Here is a 24,133-nt window from a genome sequence, read left to right as displayed (position 1 = left end):
CTCTGCTCCTATAAACTGTGCATTGTTTTGATTTGGCTTATTGATCGCATTATGGAGGATTTTCTATATGGCTGTTGTCCAGAATTCTGTGCTTTTATTCTTTTGAGTGAAAGGTTGCATATAATTTGTAAAAATTTCTAAAAGGAAGTATGCATTCCCCATTTAATACATGGTTTGTGTGCAACCAATATAACCTATTTCCTACTGAAGCAATTCAAAGACCTTTAACAGGCATCGAGTATGTCATAAGAGTAAGCCATTTATGCAGCAGCTTTGGGTTGTTGAAACCCTTTAGGGAATGTGATTTTATAAATTTTATTTACATTGCTAGTTGGATATAGTTTAGACATGATTTTGTCCTATAGAAGGTACATTCTTTGTATTTGAGATAACCTTAAATGTTGTTCTTAACCTTAGGAGCCTTTGTATAGTCAGGGAAGTACTTTTGTAAAACACAGTTAGTCTCAATCAAAGGGATCCAATAGCAAGTGAATCATTAAAAAACTCACATTTATTTTTATATTCCATATCACCTTTAAATCTGATCATGTATATCTTTTACTTAAAATGTTTCAGTGGCTCCCCACTGCCTTCAGAATACTACCCAAATGCTTAGAGTAGGGCTTCTCAAATTTTCAAGTCCATGCAAGTCACCTGAGCATCTTTTAAAATGCTGATTGGCGTTTGGTGTAGTTCTGGGGTGGGGCCTGATAGTCTGCATTTCAAACAAGTTCTAAGATTGGTCCAAGGATGGCACTTAGAGGAACAAAGCATTAAAATGGAAATAGGCAAAGCTCTCCATCATCTCTGCCCTGCAGTTGCATCTGTTGCCACCCTGTCTCCGTGTCTCTACCCTGCCTCGCTCCCACTCTGTTCTTTTTTTTTTTTTTTTTTTGAGAGACAAGGTTTTCACTCTGTCACCCATGCTGGAGTGCGGTAGCATGCTCATGGCTCACTGTAACGTCAAACTCCTGGGCTCAAGTCATCCTTACACCTCAGCCGCCTAAGCAGCTGGGAATACAGATGTGAGCCACCATGTCCAACTAATTTTTTTTTTTTTTTCTTGTAGAGACAGGGTCTCACTGTGTTGCCCAGGCAGGTCTCAAACTCCTGGCTTTGAATGATACTCCCACCTCTGCCTCGCAAAGTGTTAGTCATGAACCACTGTGCCTGGCCACCCTCGGACTTCTGCCCATACCCCAAATTCCCACCACATTTAATTCCAGTTCTCTGAATGTGTTGTGTATTCTTATTGCTCTGTTCCTTTACCCATGTTCCACCTTCTGCCTAGACTACTCTTGATAATCCCTTGATATCCTTCCACCTTTTATCACATGTCACTGTCTTCTTGACACCATCCCCAACTCTCAGTTTTGTTTTGATGGCCAGCAGTTGTTGTAGTATCCTGTGGGTTCTGCTTTTATGGAGAGATTTAACAGTGTAGTATTCTTTCCTTCGGAGTGTTTTTGTAAAGAATAGTAAGTAGAGGCTGGGTGCTGTGGCTTACGCTTGTAATCCCAACACTTTGGGAGGCCAAGGTGGGCAGATCACAAGGTCAGGAGATCGAGACCAGCCTGGCTAACATGGTGAAACCCCATCTCTACTAAAAGTACAAAAAAAAAAAAAAAAAAAAATTAGCTGGGCATGGTGGCATGTGCCTGTAGTCCCAGCTACTTGGGAGGCTGAGGCAGGAGAATGGTGTGAACCCGGGAGGCGGAGGTTGCAGTGAGCCGAGATCGTGCCACTACACTGGCCACAGAGTGAGACTCCTTCTTAAAAAAAAAAAAAAAAATAGCAAGTAGATTTATTTGGGCTAAATAATGAAGTCCATATTGGAGAGTAGTGTGGAATGTTAGATAAATAACAATACAATTAAATTGATGTTGATAAAAAATAGGTAGGAGACTGAGCACAGTGGCTTATGCCTGTAATCCCAGCACTTTCTGAAGTGGGATTATCACTTGAAGTCAGGAGTTTGAGACCAGCCTGGCCAACATGGTGAAACCCCAATTCTACTAAAAAAAAAATACAAAAATTAGCTGGGTGTGGTGGGTGTGCATGTAATCCCAGCTACTCGGGAGGCTGAGGCAGGAGAATCGCTTGAACCTGGGAAGTGGAAGCTGCAGTGAGCTGCAGTGAAGATTCCACCCCTGCACTCCAGAGACAGAGCGAGACCCTGTCTCACAAAAAGAATACGTAGAAAGGGGAAGAAAAAATAGTTCACAGGAGATCCTAAAGCCCTCACCACAAATTTTGGTAGTGATGTAATATTCAATCAAGTGGAAGGTCAGCGAAATATTTTTGCTGCTACTTCTAGGAAAGTTTAAAGGAGAGAAAATTGGAGAAAAGGAAATTACCTGTTCTTTTTGCATGAATGTATGTGTGCTGCTGGGAGAATAGACTCACAAGGCTAGATTAGCATTACTACCGTGAGGTGCTATGATGGACTCCTTGAGTGGGTGTTTTGTCTCTAGGGCTGCAGCTTGAAGCTAAGTTTGTTAAAGCACCGTTTGACTTCTAGGTCCATTATTTACTAATTCTGTGGCCCTGAGCAAATGGAACATATTTCCCTAACTATAAATAAAAGTAGTAGTATTTACCTGCTAAGGTTTTTGAGAGTATTAAATCAGTTAATGTACATACGATATATAGTAGGTTAATTCTCTCTTCTCTTATTTAGGGCTGTATTGTCAAGCCTAACTTTTAAAAAGTTACAGTATTAAAAGACATAATGTTGTGGACAGGTAGTTCAGAAGTCAATGTCTACTTTATGAACTTATTTTAACAGGTCATCTGATATCTGTCTGTCTATATATATCCTGCTATCAATTAAATTGGCTCGCTTTTTAATTTAACAGCTATAAGAAGATGACAGAGATAGGCATTTCGTAGTGATTGATTGCCAGTTTGTGACTTGAATGTCATAAGTAGACTAATTGATGTTATAAATTATGATTGTATAAATTTTAATGAATTGCATTGCATAATAGGCATTTACTAAATACTGAGTGGTTATTATGTGAAAGAGAAAGGAGTACTAAATACTACTGAGTGGTTATGTGGAAGAGAACGGAGAACCAAGGATTTTATAATTTGATAAAACAATATATATATAAAACGATGGAGAACAATGCTATAATGTTTATCAACAAATAATTTAATATACTGCAGCTCTTGAATTGGTTTTAAATGTCCTTGAAATAACCATTTGTAAAGCAAAAGTAATCCTAGTAGAAATATTTCTGCTGTGATTTTGATGGATTTGGTGATTTTTCTCATTATAAATTTCTACACAGATGAAGTTGCTAAGTGACATGAATTTTGTTACAAAAACCTCACTCTTCTTAATGCTTTATTGATTCTCTGTTTCTGTGACCGATGCAAAGTGTAAAATTGCATGGAATGTTCTTTCTGCACAGTTGAGCTATTAAGCAGAACTAATTCTTTATGGAATGACAACAAGGCATAAGAAAGGCATCTCTTGGATTAGGCAATATAAGGCAATCACTTGGCAAAAGGCTGAAGGGAAAGTGGTCTTGGTAGAGACAAAGCAGTGACACTTTTTTTTCCCCCTTGAATTCATAGGAGCCACACAAGTTGAACAGCTTTGAAGCTGGTTAATGTGGCTTACTATGCGTGTTTTTTTCTGTACCATTTCCTGCTTGTTTTTGCCAGCAGAGGGGCCAAGAATAATCACTTGATAAATGCATTAGCATGTCGCATACACTTCTGTGACCACACACTGTTGCTGGGAAGACAGATAATTTGAGAAGAAGAAAATCCCAGTTGGGGATGTCTTTCAAAGTGAGATCAGATTTTACTGCTAAACTAACACAAGTCTGTCTGGAGTATGAGAGTGCCATATGGAGACGGAATCGTTTTTAAAAATTTAACTCAAGTTTAAATTGAGAAGTTGAGAAAGATGTATTAGGCAAAGTGAATAGTGATTTATTTTCATTTTATCAGCTCTAGAGATGAAGACAAAGAATGTTGGTGGTAATTTTTTGACAATGTAATGATTATCGAAAACTTACTTTCCTGGACTTTTCTTGTTGATGACCTGCTCCTATTTATTTTGCTGAGGTGTGTGATTTTCCTTGTTTTTAACCTCTTCCTTAAATTCCTACCAAGACAGACTCTTCCTCTTATAACATCACATTTCCACAGCTGCTTCTGGTGTTCTTCATAATCTGGTCCTGGGAACCCACCCTAGTTGCCTGTCAAGCTCCAGTTACTTCTGATTTCGTTAGGGTGGGCTCCATGATTCCAGCAGAACATAAGCTGAGGGGTAGCTGAAGAGCGCTGTACTTCAGCCGCAGATGAGGACATTAGAAGTGGTTGTGAATTCAATATTGTAAATCTTCATTTACTGTAACTGTTTTCTCCTCTGCTTTAGAAGAGTAGAAATATCAGTGTGGCATAGATGCATGTACAAAAGAGTATGCTTTTATTTTAGCACTCCATAGTGATAAAATTTTTGTATTTTTGTAGTTTAATCCTGAAGAAGTACTCAGATGTTCAGCAGTCTTGGTCAAACATGAACTCCAAGAACCTGCAGCCACTCTAGAAAATCCATTTCTCACTTGAGATTCCTAGGAACAGACCAACTGGTTCTAGGACCAAATTCTGAATAATTTCAAGTCTGGCCTAGTGGATTCTTTGCCACGTTAAATATTATGAGACTTTCCAAGATAGGTTTAGAATGTCAGGGGACCCCAGAACTGACATGCGTCTGCAGGGTGTGCTGGGTCAGCAGCCTGTAAAAGGTCTGTCCCCAAATTGCAATCCTGTGTGTGCCTCTGGCATCAAGAGGGCAGAGGGTTAGGCTGGGCTTTTCAGGTGTGTGTGTGTTTGTGTATGTGTGTTTGCACGTGTGTCTGTAATGCTTACTGATACCAACTCTCCTAGCTTCTCAGCAGAGTTGTGACTGTTCTTTGACCATTTCCGTAGTTAGAAGAATAGGAATAGGAGGGCTCTAGGTTTCTGGCTCCTCCTGTTCCTCTAATAGTTAGAACTGGAACATAGATCCATTTCTAGTTATTAGGATAAATATTTTTGTATATACTTTTCATGTATAGTGTTATAAAGATAATTTAAACTTAGTTTCAGCATCTTATGGTTCTTTAGATTATTACTGTGTACACATTATACTATATGCTCTAGATGAAGGAGGTGATGACTGAATTGAATCCATACATACCCTAGGACAAATTTTATTTGTGTGTTTATCAGATGTCTATTGACTGCCTTTTGTATCTGTGGTACTGTGCCAGAAATAAAAAGATAAAAGACTCTATTCTGTAGATGAGAGTAGAAAGTAAAGCTGATGAAACAAACAGTGAAGCAGACAAGATATTCTAAGCTCCTGGGAGTATTAAAGGTGTCTCTAGTTCTACTTGGGAAAATTAGGGCTAACTTTATAGAAGAGGTGAAGATAGTCTGTGGGAGTCAGCTTTTTAAATGGCTGTGTGCTGTCTTCCTGCTTAATTTATAATTTTTCTTCTTTAACACTGGCTAGAAAATTAAATAGAATCTTTTCTGTTTTTTTAAGAAGCATAGCCTTCTTGAAATTTATTTTTAAAGTTTACATATAGTAAATTCTGTCTTTCAAATCTATAGTTCTGTGATTTTTAGCATATGTATAGAGTTGTGTAACCATCACTACAATCAGGATACAGAGTAGTTTCATCATCCCAAAACAGTCTCTCAGGCCGTTCTATATAGTCATAACCCTCTCTCTCCCCTAACTCCTAGCAGCCCATGTATTTTGCATTTTCTGGAATACCATAGAAATAGTAGAATTGTGTATTATGTAACCTTCTGTGTCTTGCTGCTTTTACTCAGCATAATGCATTTGAGATTTATTAATCTATATCGTTAAGACTTATGTATTTTGTTTTATCAGTAGTTTGCTGCCTTTTGTTGCTGAGTCGTACTTCCCTGTATGAATTTAACAGTTCATTCATTCACTACCTTTGAAGGACATTTAGGTTGTTTCCAGTTTTGAATGATTATGAATAAAACTTTTCTAAACTGTCTGATACGACTTGTGTGTGAATGTTTTTATTTCTGTTGAGTAAATATTTAGAGATGAGAATGCAGGGGTGTTTTTGTTTTGTTTTGTTTTGTTTTTGAGATGAAGTCTCACTCTGTCATCCAGGCTGGAGTGCAGTGGTGTGATCTCGGCTCACTGCAACCTCCGCCTCCCGGGTTCAAGCCATTCTCCTGTCTCAGCCTCCCAAGCAGTTGGGATTACAGGCGCCTGCCACCATGCCCAGCTAATTTTTGTATTTTTAGTAGAGATGGCGTTTTACCATCTTGGCCTGGTTGGTCTTGAACTCCTGACCTCGTGATCCACCCGCTTTGGCCTCTCAAAATGCTGGGATTACAGGCGTGAACCACCACGCCCGGCCGAGAATGCAGGGTCTTATGGCAAGTAATGTGTTTATGAAAAACTGCCAAGTTATTTTCCAAAGTGTTGGTACCAGTTTGCATCCCACCAACAATGTATCAATGTTCCAAGTACTCCATATCCTCACCAGAACTTGATACTGGCAGTGTTTTGGATTTGAGTCATTCTAATAGGTGTGTGTAGTGACATCTCATTGTGGTTTTAATTTGCATTTCCCTGTAAGTATGAGGTAGGATATCCTTTTGTGTTTCGTTGCCATTCATATATCTTCCTTGTTAAGGTATCTGTTCAACTCATTTGCCCACTTTTTATTGCATTGTTTTCTAATTATTAAGTTTTGAGCATTATGTATACATTCTGGATAAAACTTTTGTCAGATATGTGATTTTAAAATTTTCTCTCCCAGTCTGTGGGAGAGTCTGTTTTATCATTCTCTTAACAGTATTTTTCCAAGAGGAGGAGTTTATTTTATTTATCTTTAGAGACAGAGTCTCTGTTGTGTAGGCTGGATAGCAGTGGTGCGATCCGGGCTCAGGACAGCCTCGACCTCCCAGGCTTCAGTGATTCTCCTACTCCAGCCTCCCAAGTATCTGGGAGCACAGGCATACACTGCCACACCCACCTAATAATTTATTTTTTGTGGAGATGGGGTCTCCCTGTGTTGGCCAGGCTGGTCTCCAACTCTTAGGCTCAAGTGATCCTCCCACCTCTGCCTGCCAAAGTGCTGGGATTATAGGCATGAGCCACCGTTCCCAGCCAGAAGGTTATTTTTTCCTTAATTTTGATGAAGTCCAGTTTATCGATCTTTTATGGATTGTGCTTTCTATAAGTCATATATAAAAACTGTTTGCCTAACCCCAGGACACAAAGATTTTTCTGTTTTCTTCTAAATGTTTTGTACTTTTACATTTCACATTTAGGTCTTTGACCCAATTTAATGAATTTTTTTGCATAAGGTATAATGTATAAGTCAAGATTAATTTTTTAAAGGTTAATTTTTTTGAATATGGATGTTTACTTGTTCAAGTACAGTTTGTTGAACAGACTATCCCATCTCTATTGAATTCCTTTTGCAACTTTATAAAAATCAGTTGACATATTTGTATTGGTTAATTTCTGTACTCTTTTCTGTACATATGCAGACATATACAGAGAGTATATGTCTAACCTTTTGCCAGTATCATACTTTATCAATAATTTTTGAAATCATTATAATTTTTGAAATCAGCCAGTGTGAGCTCTTCAGTTTTGTTTCATCTTTTTCAAAATTGTTTTGGCTATTATAGGTCCTTTGACTTTTCAAAAAAACTTTAGAGTAGCTTTTTATTATGCATATAAGGACAGGGCTGGCCTGGGCAAAATTGCCTGTCTTTAGTTTTCTACCACTTCTTGTTTCCACATATTTTGTGCCCAGCCTTTTTATATCTGGTGAATACTTAATATAATCATGCTAGTTCCTGGATGAAGGGTTCTCTGCTCTAGATTTGTCCAAGGCCCTTTTGACCAATGAAAATACAGCTGTCTTTATCCTTTGTCATAGGCATTGTGATTGTGTCTGCTGGCTAATCTAGTCTCTAAGTCCCAGCACATTTCTGTGCTTTATGATACATATATTTATGTACAGATATAAATATGTCATTACCTTCTTATCTGCTAGAACTGAGACATACAAAATAATGATGCTGAAAATACTTAATATAAGAAAATTTGGACTGATTTTAAGTTATTCGTAGTCTCATTCTAAATCTTCATTTCCCACTAAGCAAATTGCCTTCATAACCAATTGTGAGTTAGTTTTATTTTGGTGGACATTTAATGATAAGCAGTTATGTATAAAGCACTATGACTTACAGGCCCATTGAAATCACTGCTAACTTCTTATTCTTGGGCTTTAGGAGACAGACACTAAGTTCATGAAACTTGTTCTTTTGTTGAGTATTCATTGGAAGGGGTGCCAGAAGGTGGGAAGGTAGTGGAAAACACACAAAAAAGCCATTGTTTAACAGTTAACAGTTTAACAGTTAAGCCCAGGCTTTAGAAAACTTGCCATTGAAAATTATTTTATGAATAGTTTGAACATATCATTGAGTATTAAGATCATCCAAGTTGGGTCATATTTTAAATGGCTACCATGGCTGTAACTAGAGAAATAGCATCTATTAGCTCCAAAAATTCAGTAATACAAAGTTATAAGGTACACTGAAAGGCTCTTTGGAACTGGAAGGAATGGCAGCAGTTGCTGAGAAGAGCACTACCATTTGTTTTGTTTGTTTTCTAGACTAGTCATGTGCAGTTGTGAGAAGGGGAAGAGCAGAACTAGGTTTTAGCCAGTGCCCAAATGAATCTCTTCCACCCCAGCACTGTCTCCCCTCTCCCCTATCCCTCTCTGTACTCCTCTTTTTTTTTTATGTGAGCATGATTCACGAGTCCTGATGACTGCCCTAATTTGAGAATCAGGCCATCACAAATTCTGACACTATACCACACCTAAACTGCCACATTGTTTTTGAATGAAACTTATGAGCATCATTTCTTCTCTAAAGGTAAAATCCATTCTCAGGAGGCTCCTGAATCCTGGATATAAATACACCTGTGGCTCTTCTCCTTCTCTCCTCTCCATCCTGCCCTACCCCAAAAGAAGTAACGAATGGGGCTGGGCGCGGTGGCTCATGTGTGCAATCCCAGCACTTTGGGAGGCTGAGGCAGGAGGAATGCATGATCTCACAGGTTGGAGACCAGCCTGGGCAACATGGTGAAACCCCGACTCTACCAAAAACACAAACAGTAGCCGGGTGTGGTGGTGTGTGTCTGTGGTCCCAGCTACTGGGAAGCCTGAGATGGGAGGATTGCTGCAGCCTGGAAAGTTGAGTCGTCAGTGAGCCGAGATCACACCACTGCACTCCAGCCTGGGTGACAGAGAGAGACCCTGTCCAAGAATGGAGTGGGTGGAGTCATTCAAGAAAAACTAAAATGACAGAAGAGAGCCTGACTGGATATTAGCTTGGCCTGAGATCTAGATGCTACTTTTTAGGATAGGAAAGATAGGCCGGGCGCGGTGGCTCAAGCCTGTAATCCCAGCACTTTGGGAGGCCGAGACGGGCAGATCACAAGATCAGGAGATCGAGACCATCCTGGCTAACACAGTGAAACCCCGTCTCTACTAAAAAATACAAAAAACTAGCCGGGCGAGGTGGCAGGCGCCTGTAGTCCCAGCTACTCGGGAGGCTGAGGCAGGAGAATGGCGTGAACCTGGGAGGCGGAGCTTGCAGTGAGCTGAGATCTGGCCACTGCACTCCAGCCTAGGCGGCAGAGCGAGACTCCGTCTCAAAAAAAAAAAAAAAAAAAATAGGATAGGGAAGATAAATATATGCTCACAAGCACTGATGAGGAAACTAGTAATGAGAGAGTGATACAAAAGAATGGGAATAATGGAATAAGGGCGCAGAGCTGGTAGGAGGGATGGGATTAAGAGCGTCAGGTGAAGGTTAACCTTGGTGCAATTGGAATGGTTACTTCTTCCACAGAACCAGTAGTGAAGGAAGAGAAGTTAGTTGAAGAGGGAGAGATTTTGAGGTGGTAAGGAGAAGAATCAATGGTGTGTATGTCCGGCAAGATAATAGAAATAGCTAAAATTTATTGAGTGTTTTAATATTACAGGAAATATATTAAGTACTTTACATGCATTACCTTATGTAATCCATAATAACCCCTTTAAGTCCCTTACTTTACAGAACAAAACATGTTTAGGAAAAGTAAGAAATTTGAGGCCAGGCGTGGTGGCTCACGCCTGTAATCCCTGTACTTTGGGAGAGTGAGGTGAGCAGATCACCTGAGGTCAGGAGTTCGAGACCAGCTTGGCCAACATGGTGAAACTCTGTCTCTACTAGAAATACAAAGTGGCTGGGTGTGGTGTAGTGTGCCTGTAATCCTAGCTACTTGGGAGGCTGAGGCATGAGAATCGCTTAAACCCAGACACAGGTTGCAGTGAGTCAAGACTGCGCCACTGCACTCGAGCCTGGCAACAGGGCAAGACTCTGTCTCAAACAAACAAACAAACAAACAAACAGAAAAAGAAATTTGCTTAGGGCTGTACAGTAGCGTGATACAGCCAAAATCCCTTCTGTTACTCTTCTGAGGGAGATAAGAGGCAAAGTTTTCTAATGTGAGTAAGAGGGAGGTGGCGATGTGGTTTGTTGAGTTTATTCAAGTGAACCTTTATTGAATGCCTGTTGTATGCAGGGCACTGTTTTGGCTGTTAGCAACACAGGCAAATAAGACATGTTCCCTGAACTCAAGGAATTTACAGTCTGGGGTAAAAGTGACTGGGGACCTGAATAATTGTAAAGTTAGGGAATGATTAAAACCAGTTACTAATGAGATTAATAAGAGAGTTCCTGAAAAGCAGTGAGTGGCCCAGCGGTCAGGAGGGACTTAAACAGCTTTGTGTCACCCTCTTTTTGGCCAAATAAACTGAACGTGGGGAGTCCCAGATCTAGCATTTGGCAGAGAGCAAAGCAGATGAAATATTAAAGAAGCAACGAATTCTCAGGTATTATTAAAGGTGTGTTTTAAAATGGGAATACACATTAGGAATATACTGGAAAATAGTCTGTAGAAACTTTGCATGTAGGGCACATTCTTAGAGTCCCTGGTTCCCAACTTTGTTACAAAGTTTCTAACCTTCGTGTTATTTATATTTATTTAGTCACATATTTTGATCTAAATATTTTCTTTCAAAAGCAAAATGTATTTCATAGCACCTGGTTGTCAGAGTGGTCGGATTCAAGCAGGATAACATGTTCACTAGAAATTAGGTAAGAAACCACTTATAGAATGGCTGTTGTGTATTTAGTACAGCTGTACAAAGGAGTTGACTCCCAAGATGTAGTGATCACATTTGTCTTGTTGTTATATTATTTTTATTAAGCAGATGATTTTTTCCTGTTAAATAATTTAAGATAACAAATAGCTTCTCGCCTAGTCTTAAGGATCCAGGTTTTCCTTCTGTTTGAAACCTGTTCCTTGGTTAACTTTTACCTACTGATAGCATGAGATGATGGGACCAGATCTCTTAGTTTTACTTTATGTTAAGTTGCATGTCAGTCTTCAAGTAGGAAGCCTCAAAGTGAGTCAGACTTGATGAGGCAAGAAGTTACCACTGTTTTGATTAGTAAAGCCTGAAGTATACAAATGCGTGGTTGATTTGAAAGACCAGTGTCATAGAAAGAAGCTTTACGTTAATATATATCAAACTTAATACTGAACTCTGAAATTGTGGACGCTTGAGAGTTGTGTTAAAAATTTCACTGTGTTCTTTTTTTTAAGAAACGGGATCTCTTGTCGCCCAGGCTGGAGTGCAGTGGCATGATCATGGCTCACTGCAGCTTCCACCTCCCAGACTCAAGTGATCCTCTCACCTCAGCCTCCCAAATAACTAGGACCACAGACACATGCCACCACACCCAACTAATTTTTTTGTAGAAACGGGATCTCCCTGTGTTGCCCAGGCTGGTCTCAAACTCCTCAAACGAACTTCCCACCTTGGCCCCCAAAAGCACAGGGATTACAGGTGTGAGCCACCGCATCCAGCCTCTCTGTGTTGTGTTTTGAGATGGGGTCTCACTCTGTCACCAAGGTTGGAGTGCAGTGGCGCAATCTCGGCTCACTGCAACCTCCGCCTCCCAGGCTTAAGTAATCCTCCTGCCTCACCCTCCAGAGTAGCTGAGACTACAGGTATGAACCACCATGCCTGGCTAATTTTTTGTATTTTTGGTAGAAAAAGGGTTTCACTGTGTTGCCCAGGCAACTCCTGAGCTCAAGTGATCTGCCCACCTCGTTCTCCCAAAGTGCTGGGATTATAGGCAGGAGCCGCTGCACCCAGCCCTCCCTGTGTTCTTGATGAGCTACTTATAGATTTCCCAGAGCTACTGATTGGTGACTTAGAGATGTGGAAACAGCCTGAGGCTTCTGGAACGTGCTTCTGTCCACGTTCCCCTGCTGCTTAGGATTCCCCCAAGGGGCGGGTGTGGTAGCAGCGACTGATGCAGTCATTGAGGCGTTGGGATCCCCTGGCTGAACTGCAGTGTTAGGACCACCGTTTTAAACCTTGAGTTAGGATTCTGACTTTACTACTTTATGTTTAAATAATATTTTCTTTGCAGTTTTAAAAAGAATGTGATGTTTTTCTTACGTTAGGAAGTTCTAGTGTACGTATTTTAAATTGTTAGATGGTATGTAATTTCAGACTGTTTTCATCATTTTTATTTGGTTTTAAAATCGTGTGTTAAGCATTTTATTCGTTGCAATCTTTTAGAAGCATGCGTAACATATTACTTAAATATTTATTAAATTAGTAGTCATACATTTCCAGAGTAGTCATATTAAGTGTTGCTTTCTGGTCAGATAAAAGTTTGGAAAACATTTTCATCTTGGCATTTTTAATGTTTTTTTTTTCTAACTATAAATCATAGAAGCAAATGATTAAATAGACAGGTGAAGAGGAGGAAGTCGCAAATAAAATAGGCACTTACATTTATTGTGTTTGCAAGGTTGTTTTTGAGGACAGCGCATGTTTCTCAAGACCTTGTTTCTTGCCTATTTTATAGAGCTCTGGCCTCTTAACAGCACAGCTTTAATGACTTCTTGTGGGGCTCTTGGTTTATGTTAGCACTGACTGTGGAGGGAAGAGAGAGGTCGGGTTTCACAAGGAGGCTGTAGACTTGTAAAATCATACCTAACTGGCAGAAACAAAGTCTGTGGAAGAAAGCTAAGATTTGCGTAGGACAGGAGGTGTTTTGCCATTTAAATAAATGCAAAATACTTTGATAATACTGAAAATAGGTTGCAGACTAAAGTTTTAAAAGGCTCTAACATTTATTGTGAAAGACACAGTCATTTACTCAGTTTAATGCCTCACTTAAAAAAATCAAAATTGAAAAAGCAAATACTTGCTAGGAAACAACATTTAAAACTATCGTGATATAGATGTTTTATATTTGCATGCTTTTCTAAAGTTTCTAAGTTTTGATATAAAATTTTATATAATTTGTTTTTTTAATTGCACAGTGGTTTTATTCAAGTTTTTTTCTTGTAATTTCCAGGTTTAGGGCACTGGTTAGTGAGAGAATCAAGCATCCATTGATCATAAGTGATGTTTACCCAAAGAGTGAGAAGTTAAAAGAACTCAAAAGGCAGATAAAAATAAGAGTAAGAGATTTTATCAAGCAGTGGAGTAACAGTAGAAAATTTATGCATTCATACTTTCACTGCAATCTGTGCCCCATAGTGGCATATATAATTTATAAAAAGATCACTAATGTTCCTAATTATATACTTTTATAGGAAAAAATGTAAGTAAAGTAAAAAATAAAATAAAAATCACCATACATAATCCTGCTGGAGATCTGAACTTAGTTACCTATCTCTTTTTAATTTATCTCCCATTATTTCATCGTTGAAGTACTGGATTTTATCTCCTTCAACTAATTTATCTCTGCACTTTCAAAATGGAAAAATTACTTTTGTTTCTCTGTAGTTTATATACCTTTATGCAAAAGCTACCTAAGTCTGGCTTAGTAGAAAATAACAGAAAAAAGTTAAATTTTAGAATACCTTTGCCTTTATTCAGGTTTTAAAGTTTGTTTTTATTGTGTATAAGGATCACTGGCATCCTTTGTTTGACATTCTTTGAGTCATTCTTCTGAAAGTAAAACCAGTGTATTCCTAGTAAGGCATTCTATCACTATTCCCGTCTCCTGCACCACTGCTAGGAGTTTACTAGATAACAAGCAGTGCCTGGGTACTCATATGTATATGTATATGTAATTTAATGTTATTCTTACAATATGCTTAGAAAGTATTGTTAATATCCCCTTTTACTGAGGGATACTGAGGCTTGAGGTTGAGTAACATCTCCAGGACACACAGCTCATGAATGCAAAACTATGGATTTTAATATCTGCACTCTTACCTGCAAGGCTATGCCGGTGTACCACCTCCCTGTATACACAGTCTGTTCTGGGTTTTATTCCTGATTTTCTTTATACCAGCTAAGGCCAAGATTTCACTTAGTCTTTTTTGTTTTTTGTTTTTTGTTTTTGAGATGGAGTTTCACTCTTGTTGCCCAGGCTGGAGTGCAATGGTATGATCCTGGATCACCACAACCTCCGCTTTCTGGGTTCAAGTAATTCTCCTGCCTCAGTCTCCCAAGTAGCTGGGATTACAGGCGTGCACTGCCACGCCCGGCTAATTTTGTATTTTTAGTAGAGGCAGGGTTTCTTCATGTTGGTCAGGCCAGTCCCGAACTCCTGATCTCAGGTGATCTGCCCACCTCAGCTTTCCAAAGTGTTGGGATTACAGGCGTGAGCCACTGCACCCTGCCACTTAGACTTTAAAAAAAAATATCCTTGGCTGGGCGCGGTGGCTCACGCCTGTAATCCCAGCACTTTGGGAGGCTGAGGCGGGCGAATCATGAGGTCAGGAGATTGAGACCAGCCTGGCCAACATGGTGAAACCCCGTCTCTACTAAAAGTACAAAAAAATTAACCAGGTGTGGTAGCACTTGCCTGTAGTCCCAACTACTCGGGAGGCTGAAGCAGGAGAATTGCTTGAACCTGGGAGGCGGAGGTTGCAGTGAGCCGAGATTGTGCCACTGCACTACAGCCTGGGAGACAGAGCGAGACTCTGTCTTTAAAAAAATAATAATATGTATATATTTATATCCCCTTTACCTCAGTTTTCTAGTGCCCTTTATTTCTGTCATCAAGAAATGAGAATGAGGCCGGGCGCGGTGGCGCACGCCTGTAATCCCAGCACTTTGGGAGGCCAAGGCAGTGGATCACTTGAAGCCAGGAGTTCAAGACCAGCCTGGTCACCATGGTGAAACCCCATCTCTACTAAAAATACAAAAAAAAAAATTAGCTGGCCGTGGTGGTGCCCATCTGTAGTTCTAGGTGCTGGGGAGGCTGAAGCAGGAGAATCACCTGAACCTGGGAGGCAGAGGTTGCAGTGAGCTGAGATTGTACCCTGCACTCGGGCCTGGAAAACAGAGTGAACCTCTGTCTCAAAAAAAAAAAAAAAAAAGATTGCATTAAAATTGGAAAAACAGTAAACACTGTTTTTTTAGGCTGCTATTATAAAAACTCAAAGATATCTTTCTATAAATCTTAATGATAGCCTTACGTATGAGTCATTAGTCAAAAAAATCAAGACTTAGCATTGTAGAACAGCTGTAAATCAAAAACTGAAAAAACAAAAGCCACTTAAATCAAGATTAATAGATATTTTAAGTTGTTTCTATTATTAGTCCATGGCCTAATTTTACAGTTTCCCAGTTTGCCTTAACATGTCCAGTGTCTTTTCATTCTGATCAAATGAGAGTTTGGAATGGTTATTCACCAGCCCATCTGATCTCTCTTTCTTTGTTCTGATTCAGGCAACATTGTATCCCCCAACCTTTACAGGCTAGAAACCTCAGAACTATATGGATCCTTTCCTCGGTCTCCCTTGAACACCTCTGAGCCAAATGATGTTTGGTGTACTGTGTCTCTTGTGTGTTCCCTCCCTTCGTTCCTGTTCCTTCTGCCATCATTCAAACCCATAGCAGATCTCTCTTCTGCTGTTCTGATAGCCTCTTAACTAGTTAGTCTCCCTACCTCTAAATTCTGTTCTTCTAAGTACTTGACTTTTTGATGGTCAACATGTTTGTGGGCTTAGAACCAAGAGAATAACAACAAAGGAAAAATTGGTATTCCTACTAGGTAAACTGTTTTTGAAAGAGAGATTTGTTTTTTAAAAAATACTCGACTACTAAATTTTAGCCTGAGATAGTATAATTCAATTTACATATTTTCCTATATTTTTCTTATTTTTATTTTTATTTTTATGTTTTTTGAGGCAAGGTCTCACTCTGTTGTCCAGGCTAGAGTACAGTGGTGTGATCATGGCTCACTGCAGACTCAACCTCCTGGACTCAAGCAATTCTCCCACCTCAGCCTCCTGAATAGCTAGGACTACAGGCTCACACCACCACACTGGGCTAATTTTTAAAACTTTTTTCTGTAGAGACGGGGTCTTGCCCTATTGCCCAGGCTGGTCACTTTCCTATCTTTAATAGGTTCCTAGAAGTAGACATACTCCTGTTTGAGATGAGAGCCATAGTTTTAAAATTCCAATACACAAAGTTTTAAAGGTGGTGTTCTGCTTTATAAATGTAGAAATTTAACATATATTGGTTTTTTTGTTTTGGTTTTTTTTGGGTTTTTTTTTGAGATGGAATCTTGCTCTGTTGCCCGGGCTGGAGTACAGTGGCACAATCTCGGCTTACTGCAACTTCCGCCTCCCGGGTTCAAGCGATTCTCCTGCCTCAGCCTCCCGAGTAGCTGGGACTACAGGCACATGCCACCATGCGTGGCTAATTTTTGTATTTTTAGTAGAGACAGGGTTTCACCATGTTGGCCAGGTTGGTTTCGATTTCCTGACCTTGTGATCCACTCTCCTTGGCCTCCCAAAGTGCTGGGATTATAGGCATGAGCCACTGTGCCCAGCCTCAACACATATTCTTACCCAGCTAGAAAGCCAATGCATTTCAGCCTATACTGAGTAGCAGAATTGCTTGGGAGTAAAACCTGTAATTTTTTTTTTTTTTTTTTTTTTTTTTTTTTGAGATAGAGTTTTATTCTTGTTGCCCAGGCTGGAGTGCAGTGGCGCAATCTCAGCTCACTGCAACCTCCACCTCCTGGGTTCAAGCAGTTCTCCTACCTCAGCCTCCTGAGTAGCTGGGATTACAGGTGCATGCCACCACACCCAGCTAATTTTTTGTATTTTTAGTAGAGATGGGATTTCATCATGTTGGCCAGGTTGGTCTCAAACTCCTGACCTCAGGTGATCCTCCCACCTTGGCCTCCCGAAGTGCAGGGATTACAGGCGTGCACCACTGCACCTGGCCTAGAACCTGTAATTTGTATCTTCTACAGAAAGTTTGGGGAACTCAAATTTATACTCATAAGGGTCTTGGAAGTTGACTACCTGGATTCAGATCCCAGTATCACCACTTACTAGCTGCAAAACTTTGGGCAAGTTTCTTAATTTCCCTCTCTCCGTTTCCTTAACTGAAAATTGGATGAATAATAGTTTTGAGAACTAAATAAGCTGGAATATGTAATGTACTCAATGCAGCCCCTTACAATAAAATGTATGTTAAGCTATTGTTATTTCTGTCTTTATTAAATTGCTTCAAACCTCTGTTACTTTTATAATTTAGGTTGAGTATTCCTTATCTGAAATGCTTGGAACCAGAAGTGTTTTAGATTTCAGATTTAAAAAAAAATTTTGTAGCATTTGCATTATGCCAGTTGAGCATCCCAAATCCAGAAGTCTGAGATGTTCCAGTGAGCATTTCTTTTGAGCATCATGTCAGTGCTAAAAAAGTTCCAGATTTGAAGCATTTTGGATTTTTGAATTTGGGATTCTCTGTACTTTTGGGATGCTCAACTTTTGGGGGTGCTCTGTCCTTTTTCTTCATAGCATTTATCACAGTTTGAATTTATTACACTTGGATAGTAATTTAGTTAAATGCTTTTCTCCACCATTAACAGAGATCCCTGAGAATAAAACCTCTGTTAGTTTTGTTCATCATTAGATCCTTGGCACCTAGAATGTACTAGACACTGAATAAATATTCATTGAATGAATTAATAAATTTAGAAGAGATTAAAAGTTTCCTGAAAGTGATTAAAATTGTTTTCTAAATTGTGGAGAAAATCTGGCCCATTATTTTATAAAGAATTTTATGACTCAGAGCCTATCAGCCTAGTTAACCACAAACTAAATGAATGGTGTTATTGTAAGGACAATGGGATCGATATTAATATGTGATTCATGGAAATTAACTCCATTGTGTCAGCTATACTATGTATCTTTAATAGCAGAGATATTAATTACATTTATATAACTACATAACATTGGTTGTTTAAAGACTATTGCATGTTGCCATAAAAACAGTTTGGTTTTGAAATAATTGATGCCTAACTACTTTTTCTTTTTCTTTCTTTTTTTTTTTTTTTTTTGAGACGAGTCTCACTCTGTCACCCAGGCTGGAGTGCAGTGGCGGGATCTTGGCTCACTGCAAGCTCCATCTCCCAGGTTCACACCATTATCCTGCCTCAGCCTCCCCAGCAGCTGGGACTACAGGCACCGGCCACCATGCCTGGCTGATTTTTTTGCATTTTTAGTAGAGACGGGATTTCACTGTGTTAGCCAGGATGGTCTCAATATCCTGACCTGGTGATCCGCCCACCTCGGCCTCCCAAAGTGCTGGGATTACAGGCGTGAGCCACCGCGCCCAGAACCCGCCCTTTTTTTTTAAGTTCTAGGGTGCATGTGCACAACGTGCAGGTTTGTTACATAGGTATACATGTGCCTATGTTGGTTTTGCTGCACCCATCAACTCGTAATTTACATTAGGTATTTCTCCTAATGCTATCCTTCCCCCAGCCCCCCCTGCCCTTTTTCATTTTTCTGCAAAAGCTCACCAATGAGTCAATTTGTTGGGACTATACCCAGTTAAAAAGAGTTAAAATATATATTTGGCATAAAGGAAGATTTTTTTTCTTTTGCTATGACAAGGAGATATGCATTCTTTTTTTCTAGTAATTAGGTTAAGCAGTTTAAATATTTAGAAGGATGGATGCTAAGACATGATGCTTTTTGACAGCATTTACAATTAGAATCACATTTTTGTGAGATTATTTCTTTGTTGGTTTTAGAAGTAGTGGATTAACCTATACAAGCCTTTGAATGGATAGATGAAAGCTGCTTGAGTCTAATGCAGCTTATCAAACTCTGGTGTTTGTCTGGAGTGTTTTGAAGGGGGGAAGGGAAGAATGAAAGCAGAGACAAGATAAGAGGCTAATAGTGGTTCAGGTGAGAGATGTTGGGACTGGAACAGATGGTAATGGATTTTGCACGTGTTTAGGAGTTAAAATCAGTGGGAACAGGTGATTGAGAATACAGAAAGAGTAAGTAGTCTCTAGCTCAGGTGAGTAATTTGACAGTGGTGTGACAAAGATGAAGCAGAGATACAGGCTTAGAAGAAAGAAGATGACTTCATTTTGGACATGATGAGTTTGGAGTGCCTTTGTTTTGTTTTGTTTGTTTTTTTGAGACGAGTCTCCCTCTGTCGCCCGGCAGGAGTGCAGTGGCCTGATCTCCGCTCACTGCAACCTGCAACCTCCGCCTCCCGGGTTCAGGCGATTCTCCTGCCTCAGCATCCCAAGTAGCTGGGACTACAGACACGCACCACCACGCACAGCTAATTTTTGTATTTTTAGTAGAGACAGAGTTTCACCATGTTGGCCAGGATGGTCTGGATCTCTCAACTTTGTGATCCACCCGTCTTGGTCTCCCAAAGTGCTGGGATTACAGGCCTTAGCTACCACGGCAGCCTGGAGTACCTTTTATAAGCTGCAGGTGAAGACGTCCAGTGCACAGTTGGAGCCATGAGTACGAAGGTCTGAGGATGGTGATCTAAACTGGAAGAGGTGTTTAGGGGAATCAGCAGCAACGGCTGACTGTGGTTGAAAACTGAAAGAGGATATAATCACCAAAGAAGACCATGGAGAGAGAAAAGAACAGAGACTTTCTGGAGGGAAGGGCAGAAGAGGAGGGAGAGCGGACTCTTGAAAAGGCAGACAGGAAGGAGGAGCCAGAGAAATAAAAGGAGAACAGGAGCGTGTAGTATCATAGACCCTGTGTCAATAAATTAATAGGGAAGAAGGCAGATTAAATGTTTGAGGCATGGAGTCAGAAAGGAAGAATGGGAGACAGCTAGTATAATACTCTTTAGAGAAGTTTCGATCCCATGGGTAGGTGAGCAGATAGCTGCTAGATGGATATGTAAAGTGATGTAAAGGCATGTTTAGAGTTTTCTTCCTTTTGTTTTTTAAGGTTGGGAGAGAGTGGAACTCTTATTTGTGGAGGGAAAGGAGCCAGGAGAAGAGTTTGAATATGCAGGGAAGAGAGAGATCCCAGAGGGGAGGGAAGAGATTGGGATTGGTGTCCAGATGGAGGGATTACAAACAGAAAAAAGGGAATTTACTTTCATTGTTGATTCATGGTTGCGTCATTCTTTCAGTCTCAGAGGTAACCGACGAGAGTCCTAAGCAGTATCTGGCTTGGTATTTTCTCCACGAAACTATTTTGCCAATGGATTGAATTTTCAAAAGATATCAAAAAGTTAGATATTTTAAATATAAAGGTGTTTGTGAGGATTAAAAAATATATACCTTTATACTTGCTTTCAAACCTTTCTGAAAACCAGAGTTTTCAAGGATATACCTATTTATGTTTCAGTTCTCAGAATTCTGTGACTCCAGAGTTGCAGCCCACTAGGCCTAAAGTACAAGGTTAGCTCAATTGTTATAATAAAAAATCTTAGGGATTTCATGTATTTATCCATTTGAGAAAAAAGGGGAACTGCTTAAGGAAAAGGCAGTGGTGCCCAGGCATACTGTTTGATTGGTTAGGTTCAGAGTAAAAAAAACACTCAGTTGCCTATGTGGCTGGAAGGAAATAACTCAAGGCAGCAAAGTGATCATTTTTATTCTCAATAATCACATTTATGAAAATTTTTCACTCTATTGGCTTGTTTAATCTTTACAAAAGTCCTTTGATATGGGAGGGACAAATTTTTGTCTGTAAAAACAATGCCAGTAAAATACTGGGCATTGTTTGGAATTGTAGCAAAGAAAAAAATAATAAAAAGCACTATTTTCTTCTCACCCCGTCTTGGTATTTGTACCCAAGAAACTCCCTACAATTCTAGTTATCGTGCTTAAAGACCTAATAGAATTGGAGAAAATTCAAAATAATACTAGTTCAATTCAGAAAGTATATTTTTTTTAGTGCCAAATCTGCACCATTTACTGTCTTACAGTATCCTGCAAAGAACATGACCCACTGCTGCCCCTCAATGAGCTTGTAATGTAGAAGGGGAGGAAGACTTGTAAATAAGTTATTATAATGTGAGATAAAGGCAGCAGTGAAGGTCTTCAGTGTACAGAGGTAGCAGAGAAAAGGGTCAGAAACCACTTCCCAAAGGATGGGATAAGTGAACCAGCCTTTAAAGGATGATAGAATTTCATCAGGTGGACAAGGGACCAATGTTGTTAGCAAGAGAAGGAAATGTTCATATATACCTTAGAGGTGTGAAATATCGTGGTGTATTTAGTGAATTATAAGTAGCTCGGTGTTAGTGAAACATCATTGTAAGTGGTTGAATATGAAGCTAGCGTTTTACAGGGACTAATTAATTCATCAGCAACACAGATTCATGGTTTATGATGATCACTCGGGAGGGTGATGTTGCTGGCAGGGGAGGTACCAGCTAAGAGGCTCCAGAAAGACATCCAGACAGGATATGATAAGGACCTGAATTGAACAGGTCCTGTTAGGGATGAGGAGAAGTCAGATATGAGAGAGGAATAAATGAGATAAAACATCTTGATTAAATAATTAATTCATTGTGGGGTAATGGAAGAAGAAATTGTTAAAGTGGACAGGCCTGGGGGAGCTTCTGCTTTGTAAAGAAAATTTAAAAATTAAACTAAAGATATTTCAGTCTGGGAAGGTAGAGGCTGAGAACCAATAAAGTAAAATTCCCATTTTGAAGTCTTGTCAATTGAATACGGACTGGATTATCAGTGACAGCTAGAACTAATGGTCACCCCTCCCATACGGAAAAGGTAAATATGGGATCGACAAGTGCTTTATATTTCATAAAGCAAACATTATGTTTATAAATGTAGGTCCTAATTCCCCCCAAGATAAATGTATTCAACGTGGTTTAAGTTAACTATAAAAAGGCAAACTTACCTCATTATTGAGAAATTAGGTTGTTATGCCTGAATGTGAAGCTGATATTTTGAAGGTGAATCTAGCCATCTGTTTCCTAATTCTTTAGTAGATAAACAGCAGTGGATGGTCCATAGGTTTAGATCCAAAATTAAAATGTTTGCAGGTAAACATCCTAGCAAGTGATTACAGAAGCAGTGAAAAGTAGCTCTGTGTTAGTGAAACACTGTTGTAAGTGGTTGAGTATGGGGCTTGAGTTTTACAGGGACTAATTAATTGATCAGCAACATAGATTCATGGTATCAATTTTTAGAGTGTGATATTCTGGAAGAGTGGTTCTCCAACTGAAAAGTCTCACTCTTTTTTTTTTTTTTTTTTTTTGAGACAGAGTCTCGCTCTGTTGCCCAGGCTGGAGTGCAGTGGCCAGATCTCAACTCACTGCAAGCTCCGCCTCCCGGGTTTACGGCATTCTCCTGCCTCAGCCTCCTGAGTAGCTGGAACTACAGACGCCCGCCACCTCGCCCGGCTAGTTTTTTGTATTTTTTAGTAGAGACAGGGTTTCACCGTGTTCGCCAGGATGGTCTCAATCTCCTGGCCTCGTGATCCGCCCATCTCGGCCGCCCAAAGTGCTGTGATTACAGGCTTGAGCCACCGTGCCCGGCCCGAAAAGTCTCACTCTTTATACTCTTAAAACTGAAATAACTTGTATTTATGTAATTTACCTCCATTGACACTATTAGAAATTAAAACTGAGAAAAATAATCATTAATTCATTTTAGAATAAAAATATTTATACATCACATATTAATATAACTATTTTCCAGAGGAAAAAAATAGCCAGAAGAGCAGAATTGCTTTACATTTGTGCAAATCTCTTTAGTTAGCTTAATAGAAGACAGCTGGGTTCTCTTATGTGTCTGCTTCAACATTTGGTCTATTGCAATATCATGCATTACATAACTCCTGAAAAATACCATATATTCGAGAGAAAAGAGAGTGAAAGTTATTATGCAAATGGTTCTGACTTTTAGGATCCACTGACAATAGCAGTTTGAAACAAATTTTTGTTTCATACACAAATAAGGTGTTACTTTACCCCCACTCTACCCTTTTTGGAAGTCCATCATCCTAAGAATATTTTCACCGTGATTCTCTGGCCTTGTCGTACACTTGTAAAGGCCTGTGATCTATCTACAGATAGATGAGTTCAAGTGCAAGGCAGAATTTGTTAGCCTTCTATGAACTTTTACCCTTTCCAACCTAATGAAGCATAGGTTCATCTAGCCCTGTTACCTCTCTTCTTCTTCATAACTTCTCATTTTATTTATAAGTAATAAAGTTCAAACAAATATTTCTTTGAACTGTAGTCTGGGGAGGGGAGGAGTAAGACTATAGTTGTGGCCCTTTCTTTGTATCTTGGAAGACGTAGTAGAGGGAATGGAAACCTGGAGTTTAAAAACTCCTTCAAAATATGATCATAGACACTGAAGACCACTTCCTGGAGGCCTGCCTAGAATTGCAAAGAATAATTATCTCTAGAAAATACTAGCACTTCAGGATTGATTTCTGCTTTGGAAATACATGAGCCTAAAAGTAGTCTCTTGAGTTTCTGCACCTTTTGTTTCAGATGCACCCTTGGACTTCTCTCTTTCCTCTCCCATCTTGCTCCATCAATACCAACTTCATCTGATTCCAGATACAGAGTGATGTGTCTGTGGCATAAGAACCAAGTCTTTGTTTTCTTTAAGATATCGCTAGACTGTCCCCATTCCCACTGCCACCACTCAGTTCTGTAATCCCTATTTAATAGCCTACTGGACTTTTGACTTGAGACTCCTTTTTTCTATCCATTCTGATTAATTTTTCCCACAC

The 24,133-nt window shown here is 39.6% G+C and overlaps 1 protein-coding gene across 1 annotated transcript in view; it reads left to right on the top strand.

The window, feature by feature from the left end:
• PRTG (protogenin) overlaps positions 1–24,133 on the top strand; it is a 131,438-nt gene that overhangs the window by 35,299 nt on the left and 72,006 nt on the right. The window lies entirely within an intron of this gene.

The sequence above is a fragment of the Chlorocebus sabaeus genome, chromosome 26 (assembly GCF_047675955.1).
Source record: "Chlorocebus sabaeus isolate Y175 chromosome 26, mChlSab1.0.hap1, whole genome shotgun sequence".
NCBI classification, from domain to species: domain Eukaryota; kingdom Metazoa; phylum Chordata; class Mammalia; order Primates; family Cercopithecidae; genus Chlorocebus; species Chlorocebus sabaeus.
Note: the sequence above shows the minus strand (reverse complement) of the source record. Positions and strands in the feature narration are given on the sequence as shown.